Source organism: Caretta caretta, chromosome 8 (genome assembly GCF_965140235.1).
Source record: "Caretta caretta isolate rCarCar2 chromosome 8, rCarCar1.hap1, whole genome shotgun sequence".
Taxonomy (NCBI): Eukaryota; Metazoa; Chordata; order Testudines; family Cheloniidae; genus Caretta; species Caretta caretta.
In genome coordinates, this window is record NC_134213.1 from 15384895 (window position 1) to 15401912 (window position 17018).

General features: G+C 43.8%; 2 long non-coding RNA genes across 4 annotated transcripts in view; both read left to right on the top strand.

Moving 5' to 3' along the window:
• Positions 1-17018, top strand: part of LOC142072953 (uncharacterized) — a 64095-nt gene that overhangs the window by 11141 nt on the left and 35936 nt on the right. The window lies entirely within an intron of this gene.
• The window catches only part of LOC142072954 (uncharacterized), a 35328-nt gene continuing 26367 nt past the window's right edge, over positions 8058-17018 (top strand). The window contains exons 1-3 of one of the 2 annotated variants that reach the window (XR_012669578.1): positions 8058-8202; positions 9851-9930; positions 16269-16318. This is a non-coding gene — a long non-coding RNA (uncharacterized LOC142072954). The remainder of the gene's footprint in view (positions 8203-9850; positions 9931-16268; positions 16319-17018) is intronic. The other variant, XR_012669579.1, reaches the window with a different exon arrangement.

A 17018-nucleotide genomic window follows, 5' to 3' on the forward strand; every position in this document is an offset into this window, starting at 1 on the left:
AAGCTGCCATGTTTCTCCCCAGAGGGGAGGCTGTATTTCAGCGGTGGGTAAAGTAATTCTTGTGTGCATGTAACTTAGAGATGCTCTGAATCCAGCAGATTGTCTCAGGCCAGTGCCCTAACCACGAGGGCGTGCATGGATATGTGCGCACACGCCGGTTTCGATCCAAAAACAGGCATTTGACAGGCAATTCTGGCTTGGTGAAAACATTCAAAAGGTTAGTTTTTGTTCCAGTGGAAATTTCCGCCAGATGGAATAGTCATTGTCCGGTGAGCTCTAGTTTATAGCCCTTCCAAAACTCTTGGTGATGGCAGTGGAGGGGGGAGAGCGTTTGTTTGTTTTGTTTGCTTTTTCATCCTTGCTAGTGTGACTCTACCCATATTAATGTCCAGTCCTGTCTGTCACCAAATTCTGCCCTTGGGTGGATATAGTTCCCATTGAACTCAATGGAAGGTCACATACATCCGAGTCCAGATCACCACAGAACTGCTAATGAAAATCAGCTTTTCTGTGTACAAATGGATATTTAGCCCCCCTGGCATGGACAATGGCAATAACTGAGTAGCCATGCAACTGCATGCGCTCAAACTTACACAGACCTTAGGCTTCAACCTTCTGAGAAGTGAATTCTAAATATGTAAATGTGGGAAAAGTGGGTATTATCTAGCTCCATTGACTACATTCCAACCTGTATGAGGATGAACTTTCAGTTGTAGGGTTAATGATTCCCAGTTAGCGATAAGGATAACAGCTTCCCAGGAGGTTATTCAGTGGAAAGGTTACATTATTGACACTATTATCCCATTGTTTATGGAAGTGCAGTGTGTCTCTCAAATGACTTACAAAGAATTGCCCTCTGCTCTCTCCCTCTTGAACACTGTTTACAATAGATAGTTGATGCCCTGTTGATCTGAACTTCAACGTACTGCTTTATGTCTTAGAAGAAATGGTGCTTCAGATCGACATGTCTGCAGCTTGCCTTGCACGAATAGACCTGCCTGGATTTGAATGTACTGGGGTTTAATAGTGAATCTGTTGCTAGAGGTTCATTAGTATCCATCTTCAATTAATTTTTGAAGGTCCAACTTGGCCATTTGAATTTGCATTTCCCAGTTTCTCTTTATCTCGTAAATTCTTATTACTGATTTAGCGGCATTTTGTGCTTTGATTTAAATCCATTCCCTTGTTGTGGGTTTAGATTTGATTTAGTTGTGCTGCTGCAATTGAAAACGATGGGTTTATGACCATGGAGCAGGCCAGTACCAAGGACTGCCCATGAGCCTGGAACTTACGATCTTGCAAGAGGAGGTTGGCCATTGAAGCTATAAAACATAGAAGGCCAAATGGTCCTTTTCATGGGTTATTTCCATGGACTGGACAATTCTGTTCAATCACTTCCTGGGGGGAAGCAGTGTTACCCCCACTCCATGGAATAAGAAAATGGCTCAGTCACTGATACACAAGGCCGCCCCGCCCCCTGCTGTGTCCCAGGGCAGCACAAGTCCTGCAAGTTCTCCCCAGCTGCTGCTTATCCCAAAGCCCCTTGCAGGGAAAGGATGTTTAACTGAGGAGTGGAGGAACCAGCATTTTTTAGTGCTGATTGGGTCAGAAGTAGCTTACGCCTGAACCCCTGCAGGGAAAGTGCAACAGGGAAGAAATGATGCAGAGGAAAAGGACCCATCCTTTGTTCCTCCCCAAGCTCAGTCCCCAGGGAAGGGCTTGCACGGATAGGGACCAGGGGAGTATGTGTCAGTGATGGTTCTCCCTCCCTCTGTGGTTCCACCCAGATACACTACTTTTTGATCCCGGATGCTTTTACACCTGAGCAGCTAACGAAAGCCACAGACCAGGGGGTTAGCAAACAGAGCAGCAAACGTCAGATTTCTTTACTCTTTTCAGAAGCAGTAAATAGTGTTGTTCAATACAGTTCAACCTTCCCATGTGGCTGTTGCATCACCTTCCTCTAAACAAGCACTGCGGTTAATAAAAGTAATACGTGCACAAATCTGCAATACAGGCATGAATGTGGGAGGCACACCCTGCCCACTCGACAGGATGGGCTGGGTTACTTCTTCCCCAAAAGATCTCCCATCACCCCTTGAGAAGAATCTTTGCTTAGTCCAGAGCTGCAGTGTAGGAATGAATTCTTAGCTGCCTGCCTTTTCTCCATGTTAATAAAAACAGCTTGTGCTGTGTAAAAATGTAACCTATGCAGTCAGTGCCACGCACATAGGATGTGTGGCCAGGAACTGATTTAACTAAATAGCATTAAAAGCTGCTTTAGTGGGAAGCTTCTGTGTATTTACCTGGCCAATAGGGGTGGCTGGCAATTGATTTATGCCTGATTTGAAAAGAAAAGCCCAAGGCACTTTTTACACTGCCAGTCTGTGACAGTGCTCTTTGAATCCCTTTTTTAATGTCGCGCTGTGTGAATTGTTGATGTGTTTCATTTAACCTTTCCCATTTTTCCTTATTCTTTTTAAAATGAATTGTTGATTAAATAACTTGCATTTGCTTTAACTTGTATGTAATGGTCAGTGGGTCAGAGAAGTGCCCAGTGCAGAGAGAGTACCCTGGAGTGGGGACACCCTAGCCCCTGTCCTAGGTGACCACAGCAGGGTTGGGGGTTGAGCCCCCCAGGAATCCTGGGCCCAGCCTTGTTGGGGTTACGAGGACTCTGCCAGACAGGAGAGTGGAAGGGGAGCCCTCAAGGGCAGGGAGGCCACTGGGTAAAGGAAGGGGGAGCGAGGACTCAGATCCTTTCGCTAGCCCACTTCACCGGGGTAGTGCAGAAGCCAGGAAAGTTCCCCACAATAGCGGGACTATTCCCCCACTTACATCTAGAAACCTAGCTTTGGAAATGTTAGAATCTCTGTAGTAGTCTCAGCCCCTATCTCAGTTTTGGCAAGGTCACTTTTCCTTTGTTGGATGAATATGTGTAGTTCAGTGGCACATCTGAAAACAAAACAATGCTGGGGCCTACCACAGCCTGCATCTTAATCCACCCAATAACTTAAAATTACAGCCTCCACATGCATTCTAGAATGTCACTGGAGAAACTGCTGGGGAAAATTTATTTCCAGGGCACAAGCGGAGGCAAGTTGTCTCAGGTCAGCAACATGTGCTTCAACATCAGCAGGCTCTGCTTCCTTTTTCAATTTCCCCACTGGAGTCTGGAGCAGTAAGAGCACTCTTATGCAGCACGTCCACAGGACTGGGGCAGGGAGCATTTTAAATCAAGCAGTTCCAGCTGCTAATGTGAGGCATTATTGCCACAACTGAGTTTGGTAGCTCAGGAATTTCTCTTTCATGGAAGGGCATTAGAGCAGCCACGTTCTGTCCCTGGCATTTTTATAGCCTCTGGGACACCCCAGTAACAATACTCTGAGATTCCAATTTAGTTTGAGGCCCAACAAATCTGGAGTAAAATTCTGGTCTCATTGGAGTCTATGGGAGTTTTCCATCAATGGAGCCAGGATTTCTCACACTGACTTTCATCTAAGTGTAGCCTTACAAGTTGAACTTCCAGGATTTCTAGGGTTGTTTTTGAGAGCAACAGTGTTCTCTTAAGTGCTGTTTGAAATAATTAATAAGTATTTACAGTCTTAACTTCAGTTTAATGGAAGGTTGTTTTTTAATTTGTTTTTGCCTGGGGATAGGATTAACCATTGCTCTTTAGGGAATGCTAGAACCAGTCTCCCTCCTACGCGCCCAGTTTGTGACTGGTACATTAGCTATAATTAGCTCAGCCTTTGCTTGGCATGTTTTGAAAAGAAAGAAGACTGTTGTGACCTAAACAGCTCAACCACAAATTTAATCTGGATACTTTTTCAAAGTGTGTGTGTTTCCATTTGCTGAATTCCTTTCCAGTGTCCTGCTGGCTTTGTCATTGCTACAGTTCGCTATTTGTTCCAGTGTAGGGACCTTTGTGCATGTGGAGCCCGGGCAACATAGAGCCCCTGTGAGTCTTCAAAAGCATGAATTAACTTTGATCTGTGGTTCTCTTACTCAGCAAACTGTAGAGACAGGCGCCGAGCTCTTCCCAAATCAGAAACGATTGCCACTGCAGCCAGATAGGATACAAATAAAATCAGCCTGCTTGATGGCAGTCCAGATGTTCAGAGAGAAGCTGCTGGAGTGGCCTACAGAAAAGAAAAAATATTTTCTTTCTGGGAAAAAATATTAAGAATTCCCCTTAATAGAGGGCTGGTTTGCATTGGGAAACATATGGGTTGGTGGTAACAAATGGGGCTCAGCCCAGGTCAGGTGGTTGGAGGAGGTATTAACCAGTTACTGAAATGATGGTGAAGTCAGTTTGTCCCCAGCTGTGTTTCCTGAGACTGCAAGCTCTTTGGGACAGGCACTGTCTTTCTGCTTTGTGTGTGTATGACACCTAGAACAACAGGGCCCTGATCCCTGCCTCTTGGTGCTGCTGCAATACAAAGCAATACAAAACTCTGGCGTGTTGGAGAATGAATTGTTTGTGCTGCTGCCAGGGCGGCCAGGCCATTTTGAGCCTGGGATTGGGATGAGAGCCAGAACGCCACTGTGTTACGTGTCTGGAGTAGAGGAGGGATTCTGGTCCCAGAGAGCACCACTGATTGTTGCTTTGCAACTCTAGAGCTGAGTTCTGTTTGGTTTGGCTTTTGTGTTGTGAACTCTCTTGGTTTCCTTTACCGGTGACTGTTTCTCGGAGCAGCTTCCATGACAACAGGGAGATGAAGCCATAATAAGTGAATCAACCATAGGAAAGGTTCTGACTGGTGGTTGCTCTCATGCTTGGAATAATAGCTATTAGAGAAACACTTAGTGATTGACACACACTGTGTCCTCCAAATGCAGGCCAAAGTGTGGCTGTTTGGCTACTCTCTGCTGCTGGTGTGGAGACACACATTTCCCTAAAAGGAGCTCCCAGGGCTGCTGCTCCTGACCTGAGCACACTCCCCCAGCTATGATGACCACAGGCCAAAGTAGCCCGTTAGGCCCTTCAAAAATGTGCAGCACCAAGCACATCTGAGCCCTGCCTGTGAGCATGCTCAGTACAAGTTATATGTGGCTGTGGCTCCTCTCTCCCCTCCTGCCTTGAAGAGACTGACCCTACTCTTGGTGGTTGTCCGTGAGCAGGCAGCCTGCCCTTGTGCTATTCAAGCCAATGGGAGTTTTGTTGCTAGCTTCAGTGGGGGGAGGATTGGTCCTGGGCAGTTTGAGGACTACAACTGTGACTAGCCCCTGCCAAGGGAGGAAAGCTGCAGAGTACTAATCAAAGCAGCCCTATGGGATTGTTGTGGGGTAGGAGGGGAGAGAGAGAGTGTGTGTATAGACAGACAGATATGTTGGGCCAGACCCTATCCCTTGTAAAGGCAGTAGTGCAGAACAGCTTAAAGCCAGCTTAACTAGCCAGTTGGGGAATTGCCCTGGTGTGGAGGTATGACATAATGGGATGCAATCCAGATCAGTGAGGAGCTGTGTCAGCCCCTGCCCTGCAATCTTGGGGGTCTCTCAATGCTTTGCTGTTGTAGCTCCCACCTGGGTTGCTCGCAAACAGCCTGCTAGCTGTCCAGTCAAACTCTGGCTTCCCAGCCTGGGTGATGACACACAGGGTGACCCCAACACACTCTCCGTCCCGATTCTCCTGAAAAACATGTTTAGCACTGTCCAACTCTCTTAGTCCAGATATATTAAATCTATTGCCCCTCTAAGGGAATCAAGGTACTTCAGCTTGCCACCTCAAATGGAATTACCCAAACAATTCACAAGAGTGGATTAGTTTTGATTAAACAATAGAACAAGTTTATTTAAATTCAAAGAGATTTTAAGTGAGTATAAGGCATTAAAGTCAGAAATGGTTGCAAGAAAATGAACGGAGGTTTATTTAAGCCTAAGTTCTTACCACAAGTTTTCAGGACAATCCCGACCAAATTCTCAGGCCAGGATCTGCTCAACAGCTATTTTTTTATTGTTGTCTTAGTAGAAAAGAGCGGGAAAGATAACTTGGGGGGTTTTTTTTGCCCTTACTTTTATCGTTCAATCACTCTTTGAAATGCATTGTCCTGAGAATGACCTCTAGATAAAGTTCTCTCCTGCTGAGAGCAAGGAGACATGAATGAAGTCTGATGAAGAAGAGGTGTTACACTGTTTCTTTTCACCTGTGTATGCTGAAATGCAGATTTTCTTTGTCTTCTTTCTTCGTGCTCTTGCTGTTTGAGATTCATTACAACTTATTTGCAAATTGAGGTATACACACATCCCTTTGTTTAAGACAGGTTTACCTAATTGACAAGTTCTACCTAATTGGGGCTACATGAGTTTGAACATGCCTTTAACATCAGGCATGGGGGATTTCATAACTTTACATACCATGTTGCTACGTACATTTCACCATATTGACCATTGAGTTGTTAGTTTTCAAATGATAGCTCACAAGGCATATTTTGTACAAATATCATTATAGTAGTGTGTAGGGTGTGAATACAGGGGTGCATTCAGTTACCGGGGGAATCCCTCTGGCCGGATGTGATCACCAGCCAGGTGTACAGCCAGCTATACTAGCTAAAGTATTATGTCTTAATTGGTTAATTTAACAGTGTTATTAGATCTATGAGAGCTAGTAAAAAATTGGAATTTCTATCCCATGGGGAATGATATTTCAAATGTGTTTTCATCCAGAAGTGGGATGAATAGTAGAAATATCAATCATTGTTTTCTTGTGGAATGGAAAGTTCAGAAAAACTATAATACAGCAATGTCAAAACATTTCATTTCAACTTGGTTCAGTATTAATCTGTGTCACCTTGAGCTGCTGTGGTGCCTCATGGGAGTTGTAGGTCAGGTGCCACATATCCCCATTCTCCTCTTTGGTCTAGACTGTACATCTTCCATGATGCACCATGGTCATGGGACTCCCATGAGGTACCGCAGCTGTGCCCTGGAAAATGTTGATTTTGTGGAGATTGCATTTCCCATTGAAAATGCATTTTGATGATGAATTTCCGACCAGCTCTAATATCTATCTATGCATATGGCCCCATCACCATAGACCAGCGGTTCTCAAACTGTGGGTTGCGACCCTGTTTTAATTGGGTTGCTAGAGCTGGTGTTAGACTTACTGATGCCCTGCGAGCCCCACCACCCAGGGCTGAAGCCCGAGCGCAAGCCCCACCGCCCAGAGCTGAAACCTGAGCCCTTGAGCTTTAGTCCTGGGTGGAGGGGCTCAGGTTACAGGCTCCCGCCTGGGGCTGAAGGCTTTGGGTCCCACCCCTCTCCTGGGGTCAAGTAGCAATTTTTGTTGTCAGAAGGAGGTCGTGGTGCAATGAAGTTTGGGAACCCCTGCCATAGACTCATGGTGATGAATATCTGAGCCCTGCACAAATATCAATGAATTTATCCCACAACACTTCTCTGAGGAAGGGCAGTATTATCATCCCCACTTTATAGGTAGGGGACTGATGCACAAGAGTAGATGACTTGTCTAAGCCACTCGAGATGCCAATTGCAGACCTAGATTTCCCAAGCCTCCTGCTTTCTCGTCTGTCCAAATGCTGCCATTGCCTATGTCTCAAAATGCATCATCACACTGGACTTCTGCCTGGAAGCAGAAATAGGAGTAATATTTAGGACTTATTTACACACATTTCTCTTTGCAACACCCTAGGTAGGCAGCCAAGAATTATTATCCCCATTTTACAGATGAGTAAGCTGAGGCACACCAGTGGTGACTGGCCCAAGACAACAGAACAAGCTGTTGGCAATGCTGGGATTAGAACATTAGTGTTCTTGGTTCCTATTCCCAAGATAAAGCCACTAGCCCACACTATTCCTGAAATAGCTAATAGTACTCCGGAGCTTTCTTTAATTATAACTTTGAAGAAATACAACTGTGACAATGGCCATGTGGAAAAATAAGAATCTTAAAATAATAACTACGAGTGGATGTGTGGCACGCTCTGTGTCATACAAAAGCTCTCCCTCTCTCTCTTCTGAGTTTGGCAGTATCTGGTAGAACCATGCTCCTAGTAGCTCTCTTTTTTATAACCATGACTACGAGAACTTAGATAACATGAATAAAACGGTAACTTGACGCCCTGACAGCAAACCATGTGATGCAAAGAACAAGCTCAACTGTGGTCAGGCAACAAGCAGTGACATGGTTGGCTGCCGTGAAAGGCATTACAGAAGACAAGTGTTTGCTGCTCCTTTAAATGTGTAAGTTAAACATTAAATTATATAGTATCGTGTTATCTTTGGAGTCAGGTAGGCTGGGTCATCTAGCCATAGATCTCCTGTAGATGTTATTTGCTCCATAAATTTTGTATTATCAGGCTGGCAAACATAGTTTATGTTTCCAGGAAATCACAGGAAAACAGAAAATTGGAAGGCAGATCCAAACTACAGACCAGCTGAGGAGTTTGCCTTGGGTAAACAAGGCAAATAATTCCTGGGTTAATGAAGCTGAGCATAAAAGCCCATCCCAAACCCATAAGAGCACTACAATTATCTGAAGTGACTCCGGATGTTCTCCTGGTCTTGGCTTATCGTCCTTGAACAGAGACACATTGGTTTCAGGCTATAGCCCTGACTGATTGGACCACTGTTACACATCAAACTAGTTTTCTGGCCTGTATCAGCAGAATTTCCTGAGCACTCTCTAGCAGCTGAAAAACAGATATTCCCAAGCCAGAATATAACCAGTCTCCCCAGCTGCAGTTGGCTGTGCTCTGGCTCGCTTTCTGTGTGATGCAAATTTGACGGGCATTGAGGAGGAGTTTCAATAGGCTCCCAGTTTCTAATGGGATTGGGCTCTACTATTGTAAAATTTCAGAGCAGTGTGGGATTTTAACTATGTGCTTTCCATTGACTGTGTTGGGCTTCATGTGGCCTAAACCTCTACATGCTGCTTATGGCCAACTAGTCTTCATGCCATTGTTCCAAATGCTTTTTCATCCAAAGGCCAACCACTCTGCTGACACAAATAGGTGCAACTCCAAATTTGACCCCAGGATTCTAGCTTTGTCCTGTGTCCAAGCAATTGCAGCACAGAGCTGGTCAACTTAATTAGAGTTTTATTGTTGAAAAATGGCTTATTAAATAAAAATAAAATTCAGGGTTTGAAATTTTTCTATTCACATTTTTCTCAGAATTTTTCATTTATCATTTTTCAGTGTTTGGTTTTGCCTCCTTTGTTTTTCCTTTTTCATCTTTCCTTTTGGGTTTCCCCCCATCATTTTTGAAAACTGAAATTTTGAGGGGATATTTCCGTTTTCAAAAATTGACTTTAAAAATATTTCACGAGTGCTTTTTGAAAATATAAAAAACAAGGCAGAACACACACAAATTTAAACTTCTGAAATTGTTAAATTATTTTTTTATTTTTCAACCAGCCTTATTGCTGGTCTTACAAAAGCTGTGCAAAGGTTTGTATGTCTCCATTATTTTTCTTTCCCATCCCTTTGGAAAAACTACAGATTCTGATATCATTGCTGCACTTACAGTTCTCTGAGTCATCGCTCTGAGCAGATCTAGACCATACAGTGGAAAAAGCACCTGCACCCAGTCTATTACTAACAATGGAGCTACACCAGTGGTGGGAGAGAATTCACCAAAATTCTCAGTGTAGACACAGTCTAGCTGGGAGGGCTGGCAATGGTTTAACTCTCTCAATGTCAGTGCATTTTGGTCAGTCTGGATTTGCGTTCCATCTTGGATAAATACCCCTAGTGGTCCCAAATTTTGTACAGTTCCATTCACTGATCTGCTATTCTGTACTAAAAGGGACTGGTCAAAAAGAGGCACAAATATGGAACAACTGTAAAGCCATACAGTACATGGTCATTTAGTTATGTTGGTCCCCCAGGTCTAGGTGGTGAAGAACAGAGTGCAACTCAAGATGTGTGCAGCTTTCTACCGGTGATGTAGCTAAGAATGGAAATTTAGGTGAGTCCCAACCTATGGTGGATGGGCGATGACGTCTCAGTAAATCATTTATATTGTAAATGATTAGAAACAATTAAAACTCATTGAATTAAAAATACATTGAATATCACCCCATACATCCCTTTAACAAGTATTTTTTTTTTAAAACAGGCTTTTAACAAATTTATGTACTTAAATAGTGGATGTAGCCCAGGCCCCACTCTGGCTACACCCTGCTTTCTACCTGGATGGCTATATAATGTGGATATAGAGAATCCTAAATTGTTACTTTCATGCTTAGCTGTTGCTCCTCTCAAAAACTTCATAGATGATCACCCATTTAAAAATTGCTTTTGCAGACTCAAGAGGAAGATCAAAGACTATATGAAGTTCAAAGGTTATTGCTGCTTACTATACGATCGCTGAATTTGCAAAGCCTTGTGATAGTTTTTGTTTTCTTTGAACAAGGACTGAAGGTCACATGAAATTCGGTCACTTTAATTCTGTCTAAATGTATCAGAGTTTGCACTAGGCAAGCTGAAAGCGGGTAAAGAGGAAAATTCCATATCTCAAATTTTAGGGCCCATTCAGTTTAAACAGGATCCAGCTCCCGGGCAAAAGGAAGCTGTAGTAGTGGATGGGCAATTGCTCATTTTTGTCCCATAGATCTCGCTCCTCAGAATACCTAGTTGGCAGTGACTTGTCTGCCTTGTGCTGCATTGCAAATTTGTAAACCGGGATTTGTTCCTCTGACCTTTAGTTGAAAAACCTGTTGTTTGGATTACTTGGATAATATTATTGTTTGAACAGCAGTCTCAGGAGTTTAACCTATTAAAATATATAGTGTACATTACTGTAAAATGTTTTACATGTCTGAGCAGCTACTATTCTTGGAAGGAAATTAATTCTCAGCATTTGTCAATGTTCAAACATATTAGTGCAGGTAAACAATCAGTGCAATTTTGTAAACTATGAATTAACAACACAGGCTTCTTTGGACTGATGCAGTAGCTTCCATGGGATTAAAAGGTGTCCTGTGTTGTCATTTTGGAAACTGCATACATATACAAAGTACTCACTGGGAATGGCTGGTGTTGAAGACATGTTGCCAGCTCTTATAATTTTATTGCATGTCCCATGATATTTGGTATTTTCCTTAAAGCTCCCACTCCTGGAGTCATGTGAATACATGAGAATTTCTGCTTTTATTTAAAAGTTTCTAGCCCTCAGGTTTACAGAGAATAGCTTGAAAATGTGATTCCCCCCCCCCCCCAAGCTCAAATCCAGAACATGAATAAGAACCCAACATTTATTACTTTTAAAAAAATCTCCTGGTCTGGGGGGTGTTCAGTCATGGCTTTTTAACGGTTGGTGATACTGCACAGTAGATATAACTTGTTGACAGGTCCCTGGGCATGTTACACTCATTAGTTCCAGAATGAGCAGTTGGAAAAAAACAATAAGGGAAACTGGTGTGACAGAATTGGATATGTCTGCATCAAAGAATGAACTCCATTTTGTATTACATGTTGAAAACCAGCCTGGACATACTCCCAAACAATCTACTCCATGGTATTCAAGACAGCTGCCCTCCCCAGGAAAGGTGTTTGACACCTCATTGAAGGACTGTCCCTGAGAGCCATATGGGACCATCTACTTGGAATCACTCTCAGCTACTTGCCTACCCCACCATGGAACAATGGTTTTTCTACACAAGTGGGGAAAGCCTGGCAAGGGAGGGGGCTGGATCTCCTACAGTAGTGGAGCAGATTGCATAGAGACAGGGGAACTGTTGTATGCAGGGGAGCTGACCATTGCCACGTATACAAAGGACTTGACAGAGAAAGGGGGTGGGAGGGACTCTGCGCAGCCGGAAATGCTGACAGACTTAGACTCACAGGAGGTGGGAGCAGTACTGTTGTAGCTGTGTTGGTCCCAGCAGGTGGGAGATCAGACATGGGGAAGGTGGGTCTCAGGACTCTGCTGGTTGTTGTTTTCAAAGATTTCTAACCTTTGAGTGCTTTCGAGGTAGTGTCTGTGGTTAAGAAACTTCTTTGCTAAGCCCAGGTTCCTTGCTTTCCTGCCAGGTTGTCTCGGAGGTCTCAGATGCTATATTTGGGGTCCAGGATGGCTGGGTGGTGGTGCCCAGGCCACAAAGAATGGTGTAAGACAAGAGTTTGGAGCCCTGTAGACCCAGAGCTAGAAGCGATACTAGACTCTACCCGGACCCAGCAAATGGGTCCACTCACAACAGACTGGTGACTGTTTTTGGAAAGTTTTTGGAAAGTGTAGGGGACAGTTTCCTGGTGCAAGTGCTGGAGGAACCAACTAGGGGCAGAGCTCTTCTTGACCTACTGCTCACAAACCGGAAAGAATTAGTAAGGGAAGCAAAAGTGGATGGGAACCTGGGAGGCAGTGACCATGAGATGGTCGAGTTCAGGATCCTGACCCAGGGAAGAAAGGAGAGCAGCAGAATACGGACCCTGGACTTCAGAAAAGCAGACTTTGACTCCCTCAGGGAACTGATGGGCAGGATCCCCTGGGAGAATAACATGAGCGGGAAAGGAGTCCAGGAGAGCTGGCTGTATTTTAAAGAATCCTTATTGAGGTTACAGGAACAAACCATCCCAATGTGTAGAAACAATAGTAAACATGGCAGGCGACCAGCTGGCTTAACAGTGAAATCCTTGCTGATCTTGAACACAAAAAAGAAGCTTTCAAGAAGTGGAAGATTGGACAAATGACCAAGGAAGAGTATAAAAACATTGCTCGGGCATGCAGGAGTGAAATCAGGAAGGCCAAATCACACCTGGAGTTGCAGCTAGCAAGAGATGTTAAGAGTAACAAGAAGGGCTTCTTCAGGTATGTCAGCAATAAGAAGAAAGTCAAGGAAAGTGTGGGCCCCTTACTGAATGAGGGAGGCAACCTAGTGACAGAGGATGTGGAAAAACCTAATGTACTCAATGCTTTTTTTGCCTCCGTCTTCACGAACAAGGTCAGCTCCCAGACTGCTGCACTGGGCAGCACAGCATGGGGAGGAGGTGACCAGCCCTCTGTGGAGAAAGAAGTGGTTCGGGACTATTTAGGAAAGCTGGATGAGCACAAGTCCATGGGGCCGGATGCGCTGCATCCGAGAGTGCTAAAGGAGTTGGCGGATGTGATTGCAGAGCCATTGGCCATTATCTTTGAAAACCCATGGCGATCCGGGGAAGTCCCGGACGACTGGAAAAAGGCTAATGTAGTGCCCATCTTTAAAAAAGGGAAGAAGGAGGATCCGGGGAACTACAGGCCAGTCAGCCTCACCTCAGTCCCTGGAAAAATCATGGAGCAGGTCCTCAAGGAATCAATTCTGAAGCACTTAGCGGAGAGGAAAGTGATCAGGAACAGTCAGTATGGATTCACCAAGGGCAAGTCATGCCTGACTAATCTAATTGCCTTCTATGACGAGATAACTGGCTCTGTGGATGAGGGGAAAGCGGTGGACGTGTTGTTCCTTGACTTTAGCAAAGCTTTTGACACGGTCTCCCACAGTATTCTTGCCAGTAAGTTAAAGAAGTATGGGCTGGATGAATGGAGTATAAGGTGGATAGAAAGTTGGCTAGATTGTCGGGCTCAACAGGTAGTGATCAATGGCTCCATGTCTCGTTGGCAGCCGGTATCAAGTGGAGTGCCCCAAGGGTCGGTCCTCGGGCCGGTTTTGTTCAATATCTTCATAAATGCTCTGGAGGATGGCATGGATTGCACCCTCAGCAAGTTTGCAGATGACACTAAACTGGGAGGAGAGGTAGATACGCTGGAGGGTAGGGACAAGTGCAGAGTCCTGCACTTAGGACAGAAGAATCCCATGCACCGCTACAGACTAGGGACTGAATGGCTCGGCAGCAGTTCTGCGGAGAAGGACCTAGGGGTTACAGTAGCCGAGAAGCTGGATATGAGTCAACAGTGTGCCCTTGTTGCCAAGAAGGCCAATGGCATTTTGGGATGTATAGGTAGGGGCATTGCCAGCAGATCGAGGGACGTGATCGTTCCCCTCTATTCAACATTGGTGAGGCCTCATCTGGAGTACTATGTCCAGTTTTGGTCCCCACACTACAAGAAAGATGTGAAAAAATTGGAAGAGTCGAGCGGAGGGCAACAAAAGTTATTAGGGGACTGGAACACATGACTTATGAGGAGAGGCTGAGGGAACTGGGATTGTTTAGTCTGCGGAAGAGAAGAATGAGGAGGGATTTGATAGTTGCTTTCAACTACCTGAAAGGGGGTTCCAAAGGGGCTGGATCTAGACTGTTTTCAGTGGTAGCTGATGACAGAACAAGGAGTAATGGTCTCAAGTTGCAGTGGGGGAGGTTTAGGTTGGATATTAGGAAAAACTTTTTCACTAGGAGGGTGGTGAAACACTGGAATGCATTACCTAGGGAGGTGATGGAATCTCCTTCCTTAGATATTTTTAAGGTCAGGCTTGACAAAGGCCTGGCTGGGATGATTTAGTTGGGGATTGGTCCTGCTTTGAGCAGGGGGTTGGACTAGATGACCTCCTGAGGTCCCTTCCAACTCTGATATTCTATGATTCTATGATTCTATGACTGTACAGTGTGGGACAGGGCCAGGATGTAACAACCGGTAACGTGACACAAATCTTCTCTGTACAGTTCAGGGTTCGCTCTAAATTTTGGTTCCTCAACTTCATGGTTAAAATAGGCAAGCTCCATTTAATTTTGAATACACCAATTGCACGTTAAGTTGCTATGCATTACTTCATTAAAATTGTTTCATACATAAATGATTTTCATAGTATTTTAAACACAGTAAAACCTCAGAGTTGTGAACACCTTGGGAATGGAGGTTGTTCAGAACTCCGAACAAAACGTTATGGTGGTTCTTTCAAAAGTTTACAACTGAACATTGCCTTAATACAGTTTTGAAACTTTACTATGCAGAAGAAAAATGTTGCATTTAATCATCTTAATTTAAATGAAACAAGCACAGGAACAATTTCCTTACCTTGTCAAACCTTTTTTTAAACTTTTCCTTTATATTTTTAGTAGTTTGTTTAGTAGTACTGTTCTGTATTTGCTTTTTTTTTTTTAATTTTTTTTTTTTTGTCTCTGCTGCTGCTTAATTGTGTATCTCTGGTTCCAAATAAGGTGTGTGGCTGACCAGTCAGTTTGTAACTCTGAGGTTCTACCGTATGAATTTCTAGCACTGATGATATTGTTCATTTAGTGTGCTGCAGCTTTTGGCTACTTATGAAAATAACATGTGAGGAACTGGTCTGCATATTTCATAGACTTACATACTACAGCTGCTGAGAAAATGTTTTATTTTCCTGAACTTTTTTTGACAAAAACTCTTTTTTTAAAACCTGTCTGTCAATATTTAATTGAAAAAATATTTTGGATGAAAGTGAAAATTTCCTTGGAAAGCAAAAACTTGCCTCAAAAAAAAAAAGTGTTTTTTTTTAATTCAAAACTCAGTTTTCCCAGGAAAGGCAGTTTTGATGGAAAGTTTTTGACCAGCCCTAACTCACAGCAAAGAGCAATTTTAACAGCTATAGAGCCCAATAGCTTCCCATTTTTGGGCCCACAAAAAATGGCAGGCCCAGTTAATTGCCTGCTAATAGCACTTAGCTGTTGAATGCTTGGCTTCATCGCTGAAAAGTACTTAGATGTCTATGTGTTATAAAATACACACAAAAAAGGAGTTGAGACCTTTTGTGAACTGGACCATGTTGCTAAATCAAACCCACTTTAAGAAGCATAGAAAGTTGTTAACACTATAGAAGAGGGAAGTGGTTGAATTAGACGGAGCTATTTGCCACAGCTTTCTTAACTTGGTGCTTTATCCTTCTACTTTTGCTACAGCAGATATTTGCACAACTTTATTTAGTATGATTTAGTTTCATTTCCCCTTTATTTATACTGATCCTGAAATGGCCTTTTTTTGTGCTCAGACTCACTTTGTGCGTATGAGTAACATTAACATGAGTGAATGTGACTTTCAGGCACTGGTGGGAACATTGAGCCCTCCAGTTACATCACTATACAGCACTGTAACACAGTAAACAGCAGTATATGTATTTAGTTGGGAAACCTTAAGAGTGTTTAGCTGCTGCTTCCTTCCTGTTCATGTTAATGGGACACTTGTTTCTTAGGTTGAACACTTTACTCTTCCAGTTCAAGTATCTATTTAAAAGTCAGACACACCACGAACCTTTGAGATGTGCTAAGAACCTGCATTGCCTACAAGGGAATCCTGCAAATAACCCTGACAGTAGCACTAGAATTAGAGCTCTGTATGATTCCCTGATGCGTCTTTCTGTTCTAAATTGCTTACAATCTTTATTTTTTATTGTTGCATAGCTGAGGCTGCTTTTGTCTGAGGCGCTCAAAGTATTCTATAAACGGTAATGGTAAGTACAACCCTGTGAAGTAAGCAAGTATTAATATTCCCATTTTACAGAGAAGGAAAGTACAGAACAGAGAGGTTAAGTGAATTGTGACAGATTTCCTATTACCCTGTGCTTTAACCACTGCAGAAAGTTTCCTTTTCCTTCATAATTTTTTAAAATTCTTTTTCCTTTGATGCTTGCTTATTTACCCACAATCGTGCCCCCGGAAGGCAGAAGTCTTGGTCGTATCTGTGGTGGGTACGCAGACTTCACACTGACCAGGGAGGGGTTAATGAGAGGGTGTGGTCCCAATCAGCCCCAACCTGGCCATTACACCTGTGCATGTTGTCAAGCTGGGAGAGAGATAAATGAAGAAAAGCCCAGCTCAGCGGTGGCTGGTAGGAAGAAGGAGTAGGCTTCTTGACCTAGTTCTATGAAGGGAAGTCTGGCCTGGGCTAGAGCCTCACCAGAGGCTGCAGTGCTGACCGGAGCCACCAGGATCCCTTTTTGACCAGATGTTCCAGTCCAAAACTGGACACCTGGTCACCCTAGTGAGAACCTTAACAACTGGGCTAAAAGTTATGAGGGAGGGCCTCCTACTCCTCTATCTCCTTCAGCTGTTTTGTGTAAGTTCCCCTCTTGGGACTAGATCTCGTAGGTGAGCTCTGAGCACACCTATGGGATTGGGCGCTGCAGGTGAATTAGGTGGAGGAACTCCTAT